Source organism: Barbus barbus, assembly GCF_936440315.1.
Source record: "Barbus barbus genome assembly, chromosome: 41".
In the NCBI taxonomy this organism is placed as follows: Eukaryota; Metazoa; Chordata; class Actinopteri; order Cypriniformes; family Cyprinidae; genus Barbus; species Barbus barbus.
The window spans coordinates 3,620,759-3,639,737 of NC_136719.1; the positions used below are offsets into that span (position 1 = coordinate 3,620,759).

At 40.0% G+C, this 18,979-nt stretch overlaps 1 pseudogene across 1 annotated transcript; it reads right to left on the minus strand.

Annotated features, from left to right (window-relative positions):
• Positions 1 to 1,381: 1,381 nt before the first annotated feature.
• LOC306860484 (sodium-dependent phosphate transport protein 2B-like) lies at positions 1,382 to 17,551 on the minus strand (annotated as a pseudogene). The gene is made up of 12 exons: positions 17,503 to 17,551; positions 17,271 to 17,399; positions 17,061 to 17,189; positions 15,636 to 15,779; positions 11,664 to 11,761; positions 11,251 to 11,446; positions 10,547 to 10,642; positions 8,783 to 8,903; positions 4,694 to 4,861; positions 4,019 to 4,135; positions 2,739 to 2,863; positions 1,382 to 2,659 (listed from the first exon to the last, which is right to left on the minus strand). The product of its transcript is annotated as a sodium-dependent phosphate transport protein 2B-like (transcript).
• Between the last annotated feature and the right edge of the window lie 1,428 nt (positions 17,552 to 18,979).

Below are 18,979 nucleotides of genomic sequence, written 5' to 3' on the forward strand. Positions count from 1 at the left end.
TGCAGCCAAGCACCTCGCGCTGCCGACAGGACTTCTTCGGCAGGAAATCTGAGGAGCTGACGGTGTGCTCGCTAGTATTAGAGTGGGCAACGTGGTGACGTCGGGCGGCGCCCGCACCATCAGCCAATGGATTGGGTGACTCCATACGGGCTTCAGACGATCAGTACACCCAAGGGGCGTTCCCATTGCGTCAAAGCTATGGAGCATCTCATTCCCTATTCAGAGAACATGGGCTATGTGAGTAATCTGAGACATTTTCTTCAGTTCAGTGGGGAACTTTTTGGCACGCAGGTGATGTGGGATGACAACAAAAGACCTATTGGGATGGGATAAGTTTTACGGTGGGGTAAAGTAATTATTACCAGAGCTTCTCAGTGATTTTAGTCCCGGCCAAATGTGCCATCACATTGTCAGTAAAGATTACAACAACTTTTACCTTCTGTAAAAAAGTTTTGGACAAATTACCTCAGGTATGGCTTATCCCGTGCAAACCAGCTTTAAATACAGTATGTACATAAATATTCTGTCATTTCCTGGCACAGAACTTCTGTTAACTTTAGGTAAGTGCCTGTTACCAATCCAATCAGAGTTTATTTAACAAATCGTTTGACAATTTGATCGAGTTAACACTCCCACTTCTGGTATTTTTATTGATCCTTATCCTGTGCGAAAGTTTGCCTTGTGTGGGTTGATAGAAGCACATATATGAGAATGTACTAATAACTGGATTTGCCAAAGTTTGTCACAAATATAAATTATATATTTATTATTTACAGTTTTGCTTTGATGCACTGAATGGTAAATACGCAAGATATTAATGAGCAGAATTGTACTTTCATCTGTTTTTTCTGAGTTTCATGTATTTTCACTTTTTCCTTCATAGTACACAAAGTTTCTGGGTGGTATCTCATTGCTTATGAGTCAGTTGTGGGATAGTCGTGACCTAATGGATAGCGAGTCGGACTTGTAACCCGAAGGTCGCGGGTTCGAGTCTCAGATCCAGCAGGGATTGTAGGTGGGGGGAGTAAATAACCAGCACCCTTAACCAACTACAATAGCACGACTGAGTGAGACCCTTGTGGAAGGCACCGAACCCCCAACTGCTCCCCGGGTGCCGCAGCAATATGGCTGACCACTGCTCCGAGTGTGTGATCACTGCTGTGTTGTGCACTTGGATGCAGGGCACACATTCCGAGTATGGGTCACCATACTTGGCCACACGCCATGTCACTTCGTTTAATTATACGCCCATGATAACATTTTCAGAACTCACCCACACAAGCTGATAAGTAGATGCAATAAGAAATTAAACAAAACAAACGGACACTGGAGCATCTTTGACTCACAATAAAACAATAAAGAGATAAGAAGTCATAAATTAATTAAATGTTTAGTGGTCCTAAGTTATCTTGAAGTAAACATCAGGTTTGAAATGGCACAATGTTTTTCAAAGATACAAAATCAGATTCAAATGTCCTTACTTTTCTTAAATAAAGACAATATCTTACATCTCAGTAGAGAAATATTTTAAACTTAATCTTCATGAAATTTACAAAATGCAACAGTACAACCAGACACAGAAGAAGAAAAAAATTAAAATTGTTAACAAATATTTAAAAACCTATACAAATGCCTTTTTACATCGTCCCGCAATGTGCAAAATTACTGCCAAGAGTGTGCATTTTTCATTGGCCTGCTCACCACCGCATTACCATTTTCAGAAATAAATACTGAACAATTATATAAACACAGACTTTTATAAAAGCCCAGTCTCCTCCCACAGGTACATCACATACAAAGAAGTACTATAACAACATCAGCAGCTAGCGATAGATTTTAACCTCTGCACTGTGATGCCATTTTATTGTGGTTAATGCACCTGATGTATATTCTTTGTTCTTAAAGACCCCATGAAATCAATTGACAAGTTCAATACTCTTTCCTGTGCTGATGCATTTCCTGCTGAAACAGGAAGTTGTGGCAGGACATACTGATTTCAGAGGGTCTTTAATTGAACTCTATTCTTTTGTGAGGATTTAAATGTAATGTAGGGATTAAACATTTTGCAGTCATTAACAGAGCATTACCAGAAAAACACATAGTTATAAATTATAACGCATTATAAATGAGTTGCTGTTACTTTGGCCTCATCCTCTATAGTGAGCGCTGGGTTGTCATACATCTCTAAACTCTTATCCTTGGTTTTCATGTCATCCTTCTCTTCATCCATCTCTTTTTCTTTGCAGCACTTGCAGCAGCAGCAGCAGCGAGTCCTGCAGAAGGTCATGCTGGTGGTCACAACTTTGTCCCAGGGTTTGAGGGAGTGCAGCGGTTTGGGCAGGAAATTCCAGCTACGGAGGAATGACGGCAGGAAACGCAGGCAGCGTTTCTGCATAATGTTTACCACGATCACAAAGATCGCCAAGACCAACACAGGCACTCCGACCCCCACCAAGACCTGCCACCCCGCGATGGAGAGGCCCAGGACTGTCAGCGGGAAGAGGAGGAAGATCAAGATGAGATACAGCGCTGCGAACCAGCGGTACTTGGCCGTGCGATTGCCCAGAGCTTTGGCTAATCGGATGGGGATACGTGTAAAAGGGATGGGATACCAGAGCAGGATACCACTGATGTTGAAGAAGAAGTGACAGAGAGCAATCTGGGAGAAAACACAAACGATAGTCTTTAATCTACAACCAGAGTGATAAAATCAAATGAAAATAAGTGCAGAAACAAACCTGTAGAGAGTTGGCCAGTGTCTCTCCAGGACTGGCGAGGGCAGCTAGAATGGCTGTGGTTGTTGTGCCAATGTTGGAGCCCAGTGTGAGTGGATACGCCCTCTCAATGCTAATGACACCAATACCTGAAAGGAGAGAAAAGCCTTCATTAAAATTGCACAAATTGCTCACTTATATTGCCAAGCTAACACTGTAATAAGCATAACAATATACAGCATGCAAATATTACATAAGATGGGTTTTAATTAGATTGAAGTACTTTAAAAAGTGGTGGGCAAAATGGTTGGAGGGGATGCCACATCATGAATATTAGTTTTCTCATATTCTCATCTGCTCACCAAGGCTGCATTTATTTAATCAGAAATTACATTTTAAAATGACTGCTTTCTTTTCGAATACATGTTAAAATGTAATTTATTGCTGTGATCAAAGCTGTATTTTCAGCATCATTGCTCCAGTCTTCAGTGTCACATGATCTTCAGAAATCACTCTAATATACTGATTTGCTGCTCAAGAAACTTTTGTTATTATCAGTGATAAAAATGGTTGTGCAAATTCATATTATGGAAATCAGGATTCTCTGATGAACAGAAAGAAAAGCATTTATATAAAACAATATAAATTCTATAAATAAATAGGTAACACTTTAACTAATGTTAACAAATTACACCTTTTTGTAATATATTAACTAACATGAACAAACAATGATCAATACATTTATTACATTATTAATCATTGTTAACGTTAGTTAATAAAAATACAGTTGTTCATGTTAGTTCAGAGTGCATTAACTAATGTTAACAAACACAAATTGTGATTTGAATAATGCATTAGTAAATGCTAAAATGTACATGAACTAAGATTAATAAAATGCTGTAGAAGTACTGTTCATTCTTAGTTCATGTTAACTAATGTTAACTAATGAACCTTATTGTAATGTGTTATCAAATATTATATATATAAATTTAACATGCAGGTTTTAATAAAAAAAAAAAAAAAAAAAAAAAAAATTATATATATATATATATATAAAAGTAATAGTATTAAATAATGAATCTTGCTGACCCCAAACTTTTAGTACGAATTGAAATGCCTGAATCTACTTTTTTTCTGTCCTACATGTCCTGGGATTCTGTAGGACATTCTATGATTGCCTTTTCCAAGAGTGATACAAGCAATGCCATAAAATGACACACAAAATGACTAGGTAAACCGTAATTGACTATATTTTCAGTCAACAGTTTGGTAACCAGTCCAATCAACCGGGTTTCTATACTGACCAACAAGTGGAGTGATGGCTGAGGTGAAGACAGAGCTGCTCTGAACAATGAAGGTCATTCCGGCTCCAACAAGCATGGCGAGGTATCCAGTGACCCAGGCGAAGGGGAAGGGGAAATCTGGCAACAGTCAAAGCTGTATTAGAAAGGTCATGAACAGTATGTTTAGTATGTGTATTTATACCTGGTGTTAAGTGACGGCTGCATTAAAACTCCCCACAAAGCTTTGGCTAAAATGCAAGCAGAGTGGATATTTGGGGAGTTATGGGCATGTACCTGAGTGCGGTCTGAAACCAACAGCATATGCACACACACACACACCTGTGGCACTCAGACACACTCAGGTTCATCTAATGTTCCTGCTCAGCTCATCAGACAGCAGGACTGGATCACCTGTGCTGACTATCATATGACAGGAGACATGTTAACACACTTCCAGCAAGTGCTACACCTACAGGAATGTGATAAGAGGGAACTCTGGGAAGGGTGGGGAATTGCCACATGTATGTTTTTAGCTGTCAAATATTTGCTATATGCGTCTTTGTCCTCAACTTTCAACTTAAAAGTTCAATGTTGATGCATATTGTCATATACCACAAACAGTGCGTATCAGAGGTTTATGTTAGCAATTTGCAGCAGAGCTTATCAGTAGATGATTCATCTCTGATGTTGACTCACCTGTGTTAAGCACCTTTTTGATGATGACCGCCACCTGACCCTTCAACATGGTGTTCAGCAGCTTGACGATCAGAATCAGGCAGGTGCAGAGGGCCAGCAACGACAGAGCCAACAGAATCAAGCCCACCGCCAGGTCCGGCAGATCAGCGTACACAAACATGTGAGTACCTGAAGAGATCAGTACGAGTGTGTCAGAGCTTACAGAAATATAAAAAACATCCATTAATGTGTTGGAAAGTTAGTGTCCAGTTTCCCTCCTGGTGGTGGTGGTCTGCTGTAGGTTGATGGTTTTAGAGTAGAAGTTTCCAAGCCTGTTTCTGGAGATTTACCTACCTACAGAGTTCAGTTCCAGCACACCTGTCTAATTATCAAGCGCTTCTGAAGATCTTAATTAGCTGGTCAAGGTGTGTTTGATCAGGATTGAAGCTGAATTTTGGAAGAAGGTAGATCTCCAGGAACAGGATTAGGCAACCCTGAGAGGGTTTTGGGGCACTTGTCAAATTTAAAACCAGCAAATATGATAAACAATCTTTTTTTTCTGTAATATATTATCTGCAAGTACAGTTATATATACCGTATATATATATATATATATATATATATATATATATATATATATATATATATATATATATATATATATATATATATATATATATGTAGAAAGAAAGGGGAAGAAAGGGGATTTAAGTGACTTTGAATGTGGAATGGTTGTTGGAGCCAGACGGGCTGGTCTGAGTATTTAAAAAACTGCTGATCTACTGGGATTTTCACGAACAACCATCTCTAGGGTTTACAGAGAATGGTCCGAAAAAGCGAAAATATCCAGTGAGCGGCAGTTGTGTGGACGAAAATGCATTGTTGATGTCAGAGGAGAATGAGCAGTTAGACTGGTTAGAGATGATAGAAAGGTCACAGTAACTCAAATAACCACTCGTTACAACCAAGGTATGCAGAATACCATCTCTGAACGCACAACACGTCGAACCCTGAAGCAGATGGGCTACAGCAGCAGAAGACCACACCGGGTGCCGCTCCTGTCAGCTAAGAACAGGAAACGGAGGCTACAATTCACACAGGCTTACCAAAATTGGACAATAGAAGATTGGAGAAACGTTGCCTGGTCTGATGAGTCTTGATTTCTGCTGCGACATTCAGATGGTAGGGTCAGAATTTGGCGTAAAGAACATGAAAGCATGGATCCATCCTGCCTTGTCTCAACGGTTCAGGCTGCTGGTGGAGGTGCAATGTTTGGGGGATATATTATTGGCACACTTTGGGCCCCTTAGTACCAATTGAGCATCGTTTAAACGCCACAGCCTACCTGAGTATTGTTGCTGACCATGTCCATCCCTTTATGACTACAGTGTACCCATCTTCTGACGGCTACTTCCAGCAGGATAATGCACCATGACACAAAGCTCAAATCAAATCAGACTGGTTTCTTGAACATGACAATGAGTTCACTTTACTCAAATGACCTCCACAGTCACCAGATCTTAATCCAATAGAGCACCTTTGGGATGTGGTAGAACGGGAGATTCGCATCATGGATGTGCATCCGACAAATCTTCAGCAACTGTGTGATACTATCATGTCAATATGGACCAAAATCTCTGAGGAATGTTTCCAACACCTTTTTGAATCTATGCCATGAAGAATTAAGGCCGTTCTGAAGGCAAAAGGGGGTCTATCCCGGTACTAGCAAGGTGTACGTAATGAAGTGGCCGGTGAGTGTATATACATATATATATATATATACACTCATCTAAAGGATTATTAGGAACACCATACTAATACTGTGTTTGACCCCCTTTCGCCTTCAGAACTGCCTTAATTCTACGTGGCATTGATTCAACAAGGTGCTGAAAGCATTCTTTAGAAATGTTGGCCCATATTGATAGGATAGCATCTTGCAGTTGATGGAGATTTGTGGGATGCACATCAAGGGCACGAAGCTCCCGTTCCACCACATCCCAAAGATGCTCTATTGGGTTGAGATCTGGTGACTGTGGGGGCCATTTTAGTACAGTGAACTCATTGTCATGTTCAAGAAACCAATTTGAAATGATTCAAGCTTTGTGACATGGTGCATTATCCTGCTGGAAGTAGCCATCAGAGGATGGGTACATGGTGGTCATAAAGGGATGGACATGGTCAGAAACAATGCTCAGGTAGGCCGTGGCATTTAAACGATGCCCAATTGGCACTAAGGGGCCTAAAGTGTGCCAAGAAAACATCCCCCACACCATTACACCACCACCACCAGCCTGCACAGTGGTAACAAGGCATGATGGATACATGTTCTCATTCTGTTTACGCCAAATTCTGACTCTACCATCTGAATGTCTCAACAGAAATCGAGACTCATCAGACCAGGCAACATTTTTCCAGTCTTCAACCGTCCAATTTTGGTGAGCTCGTGCAAATTGTAGCCTCTTTTTCCTATTTGTAGTGGAGATGAGTGGTACCCGGTGGGGTCTTCTGCTGTTGTAGCCCATCCGCCTCAAGGTTGTGCGTGTTGTGGCTTCACAAATGCTTTGCTGCATACCTCGGTTGTAACGAGTGGTTATTTCAGTCAAAGTTGCTCTTCTATCAGCTTGAATCAGTTGGCCCATTCTCCTCTGACCTCTAGCATCAACAAGGCATTTTCGCCCACAGGACTGCCGCATACTGGATGTTTTTCCCTTTTCACACCATTCTTTGTAAACCCTAGAAATGGTTGTGCGTGAAAATCCCAGTAACTGAGCAGATTGTGAAATACTCAGACCGGCCCGTCTGGCACCAACAACCATGCCACGCTCAAAATTGCTTAAATCACCTTTCTTTCCCATTCTGACATTCAGTTTGGAGTTCAGGAGATTGTCTTGACCAGGACCACACCCCTAAATTCATTGAAGCAACTGCCATGTGATTGCTTGATTAGATAATTGCATTAATGAGAAATTGAACAGGTGTTCCTAATAATCCTTTAGGTGAGTGTATATATATATATATATATATATATATATATATATATATATATATATATATATATATATATATATCATAATGTATTTGTACTTGTAAGATTTGAAGTACACTACAAGTGCACATTCAATATAATTAAGGACACTTCCATAAGGGAAATTTTACAAGGTTTGTATCTAAAGATCATTCGGTCAAATCAAGCAATGCTAGGTTTTTGTTTTGCAAGGATAAGATTGTCAATACAGATCATTTACAATGCTTTATTACTCTGCAAACTTTGCCAAAACTTTATCATTACGTAATGTGTAGCTGACACACATTTTGCCTGTGAGTGAGTGTTTATCAATAATTGTACCTGTATATGATAATCTCCCTGTTTGTTTGAAATCTTTTCAGAGTAAGTACATGTCCATATAATAGGTGGATGGACTAGACTGATTACAAAGTCAATGCACATTTGCTACTAATTTAAAAAAAAATTTCAGCAAGTTTGTTTTTGTGACTCCTGTGGCATTATTTGAATAAGCTATTACTTTACATGCGGTCTACTAAAACATACATTTTATGATTTTTATTTTTTTTAACAATCTAAAAATTATCTTCAAATTCTCAGTCGAGGAGCTGCTGAATGGTGCTTCTTGAAAATCTGAGCGCACTCTTTCACAGTTGAAGGACCACAGAATGATTACATACTCAAATCCACTGAACCAAGTCAAGGCTGGAATTTCAACATGCAGTCTAACTACTTGCATTGATTTAAATCACCCAAATTCATACCCAGAGCAAAAGCCCTGCTGCCAAATTGGCAGAGGTTCTTTGTTCAAGTGCACTGGGCTCAAGTGCCTGAGGCTGTCATGAAGAATAGCCCCATTGAAAAGGTAGAGTAGATGGATGGGGTGGGGGGGAAAGGTGAAGCTAAGCTCTCCCTCAGCTTTTATAAGAAGCCATTGTATTCATGGAGGTTAGAGTGAATCACGATCGATGTCTTAGAGCTGAAATAAGTCAACTATGTAAGAAAAAGGACAGGAAATGGATTGACATTAGGCTTCAGTCTCTGTTGATCCAGGAAGTTCCTGCGCTGGTTGCTACAAGAGCCACAAAGCCAGCAGAGGCACTTACATTTTTGCAAGTTGTTTGTTTCAGTTTGGTTCTCTTGAGTCCAGATCTGGCCATCCTCCTCCCAGCAGAGGGCGCCAGTTGTGCAGTTTGCGAATCCTGGGACCGTTATATTCACGAGGTTCTGAAACAGACAAACATACATCTTCAGATCTAAACCTTACATAAGTGAGAGAATATGAAGCTTTTTATGCTCAGTGTCGCATTGTTAGCTTACCAACATGCTAACAAAACAATCAACCAAGGCTGCATCCGAAATCTCATACTTCCCTACTTTATAGTGGATGAAAACAGCATGTGACAAAAGAAGAAGTATGTGCCTACTTCTAAAAGAGTAGGCGAAAAGTATAACCTAAAAGAGTATAGGTGCCCAGATAACCTACTACTACCAGCATTATTATGAAGTGTGGTGTATTCTGGCAGTGACGTGACGCAACTGAAGCTGGTAGGTCATGTGACAAGCAGTGTTTCCATTATTATTGCACAGATTGAAGTTGCGAATTAAAAATACATCAAATGGAAACGCGTCAATTTCGCAAAAACTCCCATATATCACAAATACGTTTTTTAGCTGCTCTTTTTGCAGTCCAGAAGCAATTATTTATTTTTAAAAAGTAGCCAACCTAGTCAAGAGAGTATGCGATTTCAGACGCAGCCCTAGTTTAGCCTCTGTGTGCTGTGCGTGAGGACAAGTTTTTGCGAGATGTACAGAGTTGCTACTAGGTATATGCTAAGTGACTTTTTTACACATTGGGTGCTTTCCAGTCAATTTTTTTATGCCCTTCACTCGCAAATGTCCCTTTCATCTAGTTTACTCGGATGTACGTCATTTATTTCGTTCCATGAGTGCCCTCTACTGGCAGCACTCTTGCAGTGGGCTGAATTGCCCTTGATCACTTAGAATCGGCTATGGAGTGGGTTATTATTTACATTTTTCCCCTTACAAAATTGTTTTCTGCAGCATTCTATATGTATATAGTTATGTTTGGGCTGTTATAAATGCAAAAACAAATTAAATAAATTGTTTATGTATTATAGAATTGTTTGGGGTGGGGATAAATTAATTGCAATCTGCAATGACGTCACGATCGCTTTGCCTTGTGGTCTATTGAGCAGCCTGAAGTGTGCATATGAAGCAGACTCACTCCCTTGGTCAAAATCGAGGGGTCGAGGGTCTGTCCATATAAACTTCCCTCATCCACTTCACGAAGTGGAACGCATTTTAAAATGACAGCGGGGATTCCCCCGAGGGAAAGCTCTTTGGGAAGTTTGCAAGTGCGTGACTAAAAGTGGAGTGGAAACGCTGCCATTATTTTTAGTGTGCTATTTTCTTATGCTTAATAGTGTTACACTGTTAGCTTAGCAACATGCTAACACCACAAGCTATGGCAATCAATTGGGAGTTGAATCTCTGTGTGCATGATGTTGTATGCCATACCCAGCTGACAACTACATAGAGTGTTCCAAATAAAATGTTTCATTTCAGTTAAAATGCTGCCTTTAAAGGAAGCTATCTATATAGACAGCAAGGCAATGTGCTAGGTTTTAGAGCAGAGCAACAGAGCTAATGCCTCGGTTAACAAGGTTTATCTGGAATTTAGATAAAAGACTCACATATCTGTATATGCATATATAGACCCTATGTTTATCTTCTGAATTCCCATCAGTGTGATAAATCCTATTTCCTCATGTTTTAACAGCCTAATGGACTGACTGACGAGGAATAGTGGGTGTGCTGCACTTATTAAGCCACTTTCACATTCTCACCGTGATTTTTTGTGTTTTACACCAGATCTTAATCAGACTTTTGTTTCGGGCAGCAGGGTCTCCAGTGGCTATGTCACGGATCACAGATGTGTCCAGCTGGAAGAACAAGAAAAACGGTAGAGATACAGTAGAGAGCAAAGCAGGTGCCTAAAGATCACTAGCTTCAGTGCTTGAACTTTGCACCCAAAAATTAGGAGACAAATTTTTAACTGTTGGAAGTCATAATTAAAATGTCAGGTGCGTTTTTGTCAAAGCTAGATGGTGACATACCTTTCTACAAGATACAGCACGGTTTTTTAACTCTACTTCTATAAAAGGATGAAAAAAGTGTGTTTTTGCCTTCAGTTTTTATTTAATTTATGAATGTTCTGCAAACTGAATTGTTGTACATTCTTAATTGAAAATGTCAAATACTGTCATATTTTGTACAGATAAACACACACAACTATGCCGGAATTCCCATCTTAACAAGTGTCCTCGTAAACAGTTGGTTAGAGAAAAATTATATATTTCAGTATATTGATTGTGGATTAGGTCTTAAAGTGACAGCAGCCTAATAATCCTGCTGCTACCAAACATTAATTTATAGGACAATAACAATGATAGAGTGGAGCTTATGCGATCGGCTGCCAGATACAGTTGCATACAGATGCAGTTGAGTAGTAACACCTACTAGATAGAATCAACAGATCCACTGATCTCACCTCAATGATGTTCTTGGTGAGGGGTTCAGTGATGACCTTTAACAGGTCTGGAGCGTCTGCACCCGTCTGAATATTAAAGGAATCAATTATAAGTTTGGTGAGTCTGTAGAGGTATCCTGAAGCCACCTCCAGAGGCAACAGCACCAGGACAGACAGCCAGTTAAAGAAGTCATGGACCGTAGCTCCAGCAAATGCCCTGAGGTTCACAGAGTCAATGACAAAACCCATTTCTCAGATGTTCAACCACAGTTCTTTCATCAGCACAGAAATTCAAAGTTAGTGAAAAAGTGTTAGATCAATTTTTGCACCACTTTTATTTTAAAGTTTTTGTATACAAATGATGCTAAGAAGACAGTGTTTCAATGTTTTCCATCACTGAATGGGTACAAAACTGATTCCTTAGTTGGGTTTACCTGCGAAACTCGTTGCGGTCTCCCGCCTGCATCACGGCCACGATGGTGTTTGTCATTAGCACCCATAATGATTGGCACTGCAGACTTCACCTCCAACACTGAAATATACAATGAAAAATAATGTATATTATTTTAAAAAATGTTTTTAAGTCTCTTCTGCTCTCCAAGGCTGCATTTATTTGGTCAAAAATAGTAAAAAAAAACATTTTATTAAATGTTTTTTAATAAAATGTATTTTATTCCTGTGATCAAAGCTGAATTTTCATCATTATTTCACCAGTCTTCAGTGTCACATGATCCTTCAGAAATCATTCTAATATGCTGATTTGATGCTCAAGCAAACATTTCTGATTATTATCAATGTTAATAACAGTTGTGCTGCAGAATATTTTTGTGGAAACAGTTATTTATAATTTTCAGGAATGTTCAAAAGAGCAGCATTCATTTGAAAATGAAATACTTTGTAACATTATAAATGTCTTTACTGTTATATTTGTTCAAATGAATGTATTCTTGCTGAATAGAAATATTAATTTCTTTAAAAAAAGAATGCGGACACCAAACTTTTGAAATGTAGTGAACAATATAGGCAAATACATTACATATAGCAACTATGACAGAACAATCTGAAAGTGGTAGAATAATTTATTAGTCACAAATTCAAGGGTCATTTCAGGTAGAAGTGCCTTAAGGTCAGGGCCGTGTTATGCTAATGGAAACATGGGCTGCAGCCCAGGGCCCCGAACACTAGACCTCCGCCGCCTAGTCGCTCCTGCTTCACAGGGGTCTCGTGTTCTGAAAATCATTTTGGTCGAATGCAAAGACGTGATTATTGATCGTAAGCACAACATCCAGCTAGAAAACATACTATCTACCTTTTACTATTTGTAATAGGTGGACCGAGGCTTTGGAATAACCTTCCTTTATCTTCAATTTCTGTCTATGAGTTTAAAAGCCACAGCCATATCACCCAGGCCTGCAGCCCAAGACAGGTTGTCTATGGAAGCTAAGGGAAGTGGCCAAGTATGGTGACCCATACTCAGAATTTGTGCTCTGCATTTAACCCATCCAAGTGTACACACAGTAGTGAACATACACCCGGAGCAGTGGGCAGCCAATGCTGCGGCACCAAGTTGGGGGTTCGGTGCCTTGCTCAAGGGTCTCACCTCAGTCGTGGTATTGAGGGAGGAGAAGAGTGTTGGTTATTCACTTACCCCCCACCTACAATCCCTGCCGGACCTGAGACTCGAACCCACAACCTTCGGGTTACAAGTCCAACTCTCTATCCATTAGGCTACAACTGCCCCCCAGTTAGGTTTACTTGAAAACCTGCAAAATTAGGTTACTGTTGAAAGAGGTGTTAGTAAGGCCAGCAGGGGGTGATCACCCTGTGGTCTGTGTGGGTCCTAATGCCCCAGTATAGTGACGGGGACACTATACTCCCAAAAAAACACCGTCTTTCGGATGAGACGTTAAACCGAGGTCCTGACTCTCTGTGGTCATTAAAAATACCATGATACTCATCGTAAAGAGTAGGGGTGTAACCCCGGTGTCCTGGCCAAATTTCCTCCACTGACCCTTATCAATCATGGCCTCCTAATAATCCCCATGCACTTGATTGGCTCTCTCGCTTCTCTCCACCTGTAGCTGGTGTGTGGTGAACGCACTGGCACCATTGTGCTGTGGCTGCCATCGCATCATCCAAGTGGATGCTGCACACTGGTGGTGGTTGAGGAGAGACCCCCCCCCCCACATGATTGTAAAGCGCTTTGGGTGTACAGCAATACACAATAAAAGCGCTATATAAAATGCCTCGTTCATTCATTCATTTAAAACTAAACTCTTATTTTGGTCCCATTTTATATTAAGTTTTATATAAAAAAATAAGTACAATGTACTTACTGTGTTCATATTGTATTGCAAAACACTTTTGCTGCTATTGAGGAGGGATACGGGTGAGGTTAGGGACAGGTTTGGTGGGATGGGTAGGTTTAAGGTTGGGTTAAGGTGTAAGGGATGGGTCAACAGTGTATGAATGAATGAATGATGCATTTATATAGCGCTTTATTGTGTATTGCTGTACACCCAAAGCGCTTTACAATCATGGGGGTCTCTCCTCAACCACCACCAGTGTGCAGCATCCACTTGGATGATGCGACGGCAGCCACAGCACAACGGCGCCAGTGCGCTCACCACACACCAGCTACAGGTGGAGAGGAGAGAGAGTCATAGAGCCAATCAAGTGTATGGGGATTATTAGGAGGCCATGATAGACAAAGGCCAGTAGAGGGAATTTGGCCAGGACACCGGGGTTACACCCCTACTCTTTACGAGAAGTGCCATGGGATTTTTAATGACCATAGAGAGTCAGGACCTCGGTTTAACGTCTCATCCGAAAGACGGTGCTTTTTACAGTATAATGTCCCCATCACTATACCGGGGCATTAGGACCCACACAGACCACACGGTGAGCACCCCCTGCTGGCCTCACTAACACCTCTTCCAACAGCAACCTAGTTTTCACCAGAGGTCTCCCATCCAGGTACTGACCAGGCTCAACCCTGCTTAGCTTCAGTGGGCAACCAGTTTTGGGCTGCAGGGTGATATGGCTGTGGCCATAGTGTAATTATAAATGTAATTACAGAAATTAATTACAGATGTAATTACATGCAGGTATTTTTAAAATATAAGTACAATGTAAAAACATGTATGTACACAATAAGTGCATTGTATCAAATGATTAATTTAAAAGTACACAGTAATTAAGGCCACCTGATATAAAGTGGGACCCTTATTTTCTTACCTTGGCTTTTTAAACTTTGTTAAATTATCTTTTGAGTTTACTGATGTTATTCTTTGTACTGGTTTTTATTTTATTTGTACAGCACTATGGTCAAATGCTGTTGTGTTTATAGGTGCTTAATAAATACAAATACCTGAGGGAATGTCTTTCACTATTGTAAGTTAATGTTGTTAAATAGAGAAATTAAATTATACATTTTTAAAATGTCTATAACTTCTAGAGCATTATAAGAAGAGCAGGAAGAAGCCCTTTTACTGGTGAGTGATATTTAATTGTATTTGCTGGGCTGTTGCTGATTTAAGATTATTAGGCTACTCGATGAATGTTTAATTTATGTACATCATTTTTTGCCTCCTATGGGATTATGACGTGCGCATTGTGTTTGTTTATTTTTATTTCACAAGTATATTGTGCATGTCTTTATACAGTGTTTGATCAATTTTTTTTATTTTGATTGACATGTAACGGAAGGGGGGTGGGGGTCTTCCCAAAGCTGTGTTAGGCTTAACGCAGCACTGCTTAAGGTAACAACAATTTTAAAGGCCATTTTACAGTGGATATTGATTTTTTACTTTATTACCATCTGCTACTGTTGTTTTAAGGCAGTGCTTATCATGAGGGAGGAGATATGTGTATGAGCATGAGTCAAACAAACACACACACACACACACACACACATACATGTTTGTTTTTGTGAAAAGTGGGGACATCCCATAGGCGTAATGGTTTTTATACTGTACAAACTCTATGTGCTATTGCCCTACACCAGGGGTAGGCAACGTCGGTCCTGGAGTGCCGATATCCAGCAGAGTTTAGCTCCAACCCTGAAAAAAACCTCACCCGCCTTTTTTTTAGCCCTAGTAATTCTACAGGACAGCAGCACTCGGACCGATGCTGCCTACCCCTGCCCTACACCTACCCTACACCTAAACTTAGCCCTCACAGGAAACTGTGCATTTTTACTTTCTCAAAAAACAAAAAAAACAAAAAAACACTCTGTATGATTTATAAGCATTTTGAAAAATGGGGACATGGGGCAATGTCCTCATAAGTCACCTTCTTCTTGTAATACCTATGTAATACCCATGTCATTACACAATTTATGTCCTCATTTGTCACAAAAATGTGCGCACACACACACACACACACACACACACAGAGAAACTCACATCCAGATGACACCATGCTGACCACAATGGAGGATGAGGTGCTTGAGCTTTGAACCAGAACAGTGACCAGGACTCCAATCACCAGACCAGCCACAGGGTTCGACAGAACCGCGTTGTCCTGGAAGATATCGCCAGCTGCCTTCCCTGAGCACAAAACCAGCAAACCATGCTATTTGTGTCCACAGCACATCTATTTCTGTTCAGAGACAACCAGCCTCTATTACAGATTAACCATGTTAAACAGACGTTTGTTTGAAGTATATGGTCACTGCTAACCTACAAAAGATCAGCCACTTATCAACAGTTTTTCTGTTTGACCTGCATAGTTTCTACAGCGTAAAATAGTTTCTACCAGCATAGTAATTAAGAGCTGAAAAAAGGCAGCAAACGTTCAAGCAAAGGGTCTTAAAAGTTTTCAAAGTAATCAATTATTATAAATACATTAAAATACTCAAACTAAATTAAAATGCTAAAAAAAAGCATAAACTGAAAATCATACCCCCCCCCCCCCCCAATAACAGTTTTCACTGAACATAGTTTTTGAAAACCCTGGAATCACAAAATTTATCATGGTTAATTTAATACATCAATATATTAATATATACTCCTGGTTTGTTAATAATAATAATATTCCCACTTTTGGGTCCCACTTTACCAGTATTGTCTAAAAAAAAGAGAGGGCCTCATGTTTCAGTCTCTCCCTGGCCTTTAGTAGTTTAAAATTTTTACTTTTGATCACGGTAAAATATATCAAAATATTTCCATTAAGGTATACTATTAGGTTATACAGAACTTTGGCTTCTTATTACAAGTGCATGAATAAGTACAATTTCCAAAAGTCAACCACGTTACTAAAAGACTCATTCAATTTATGGTATAATGCAGGGCACTGTCTGAGTAGTAGTTTAGCGCATTTCTACTGTTCTTAAACTAACATAGTCTCATCCCAACTCCTCGCTTAAACACACACACACACACACACACACACACACACACACACACACACACACACACACATACACACAAACACACACATGTTGGTTTTTGTGGTTTATGGGGACTCTCCATAGGCGTAATGGTTTTTATACTGAACAAACTGTGTGTGCTATTGCCCTACACCAACCCTACACCTAAACTTAGCCCTCACAGGAGACTTTGTGCATTTTTAGATTTTCACCATTTAGTGTGTTTTTTTAAGCCTTTTGAATTACGGGGACATAGGCAGTGTCCTCATAAACCACCTTCATATTGTAATACCTCTGTCATACCCATGTCATTATACACATTTGTGTCCTCATAAACCACATAAACATGCACACACACACACACACACACACAGAGAGAGAGAGAGAGAGAGAGAGAGAGAGAGAGAAATTACTCTCAATTAAAAAAGTTGTAAAGTTCAAAGAAAGTAAAAAAAAGTACCTCCTACAAGCTGGAAAGCGGAGCTCAGGATGTCCAGAGAGCAGACGAACATGTAGAGCAAACCCAGCAGGAGAATGAACTTCACGATGGACTTGAGGACGCGCAGAACTTTCCCCTTCGTGTCGAGATCTGCAGAGCAAACACAGACAAAGCATGAGATGCGCGGACCTCAGGACGCGTCCAGCGGCTCATCCGCGCTGCGCTCCTCACCTGACCACTTCACCCCGGTGTCCCGGAGCTCCGGCAGGTCCCAGGGGTCCAGCTCCTCCTCCTCCTCCGGCTCTGACTCTTCTGACCGCGGCTCGGGATCCGACGCATCTTTGCGCGCGAGCTCTGCGCCTGCGGGAGAAAAGACACCCGTCTGGAGACAGAAAGAAAGAAGGAACAGAGGGGGGAAGGAAGTGCGCCTCTGTGTGGACGTGGATTTATACGGGACACGTACCGAGTTCCGGCGGCGGCGAGGCGGGATGAGTCTCAGGCAGCGGAGCCATTGCCTTCAGTTACAACAAAACACACAAATAACATGTTACGATGCTGCCATTTCACAAGAAACATTTTCTTTTGAAGTGTGTTCCCTTTTGCACCACATAAATGCTTGGCATTCTGTGTCTTTGAGCGTCCCATAAATTTGGTCAAATCTGGCTAAAGGTTTGGCAAAACAAAACTACAAGCTAAGTCAAACATCTGGGTTTCTTTCATTGAAAGCATGCAGTGTTTAAAAACAATGAACACTGGGGTAAAAAGTAAACAAAAATACAAATAAAAAGGTTGTTTCTAATTTAAAATGATGTTTATGATGTCATTGCCAAATCATCAAATGATCCGGATTAAAAACAATGAACAATTTAAAGTAAACAGTAATTAAGTGAAGTAAAAATACAAGTAAAAAAGTTTCTCATTTAAAAAGAAGCGATTAAAAACTGTAAACAGTATATATTAAAAGGGTAAATAAAGTTAAATTCTTTATTTTTCTTAGAAAGCATTGTTTAAAAATAATGAACAATTTAAAGTGAACAAGTAAAAAGTTTATTTCTCGTTTAGAAAGCACTGATTAAACTAAACAAAAACAAAAAACAGTGTAAAGAAAAACTGAAAATGTAAAGGAAAAAAATATAAGTCTTGTTTCTTAGAGAGCATGCAGTTTTAAAACAATGAACAGTTTCAAGTAAAACGTAAAGTTAAAAAGTTATTCATCATTTAAAAAGCAGTGATTGAAAACAATAAAGTTTAAAAACTTTCTTTCTTTCTTTCTTTCTTTCTTTCTTTCTTTCTTTCTTTCTTTCTTTCTTTCTTTCTTTCTTTCTTTCTTTCTTTCTTTCTTTCTTCTCACCTGTTTGTGTTGAACTGCCCACATGTTAATTTCTCACAAATGCTCACAGATTTTTTGTGTTTACTTATAGAAATATTAAGAAATGATCAATCTGTCAGCAGACCATTTATAGGTCAATATTCAGCTATTTCCACCACACAATTAAGCAATAGTTTGATGAGAAACATAAACCTGTGCACTCCCGACACTCATGATTCAAACTCATCAGCGATGATCACATCCTTACTAAGATACACCCAGCCCACTAAACACAGAAACACTACACTGACTAAGAAAAGCAGCTCAAGAGCACACATCCAAAGCAAAAGCATATATTCATTTGTTTTTAAAATACCAAGCATGGCTTCCCAAGCACTAAGCAGCATTATTTTAGCGTGATTGTTCTACCTGTGCTGAGTGTGTGCTTTTAGTCCAGTGGACGCACCTGTGGAGGAGGTGCAGGTGTCTTATATACACCTGCAGCAGGACAGTCCTGTGCGTGTCACCGATCTAAAGTCCGGAGCGGGTGGTACTACACTTCACCTCACTCGCAGCCTCAAATATAGGCCAATTATCAGCTCAAACAGAGTGATAAAACCTCTAAATAACA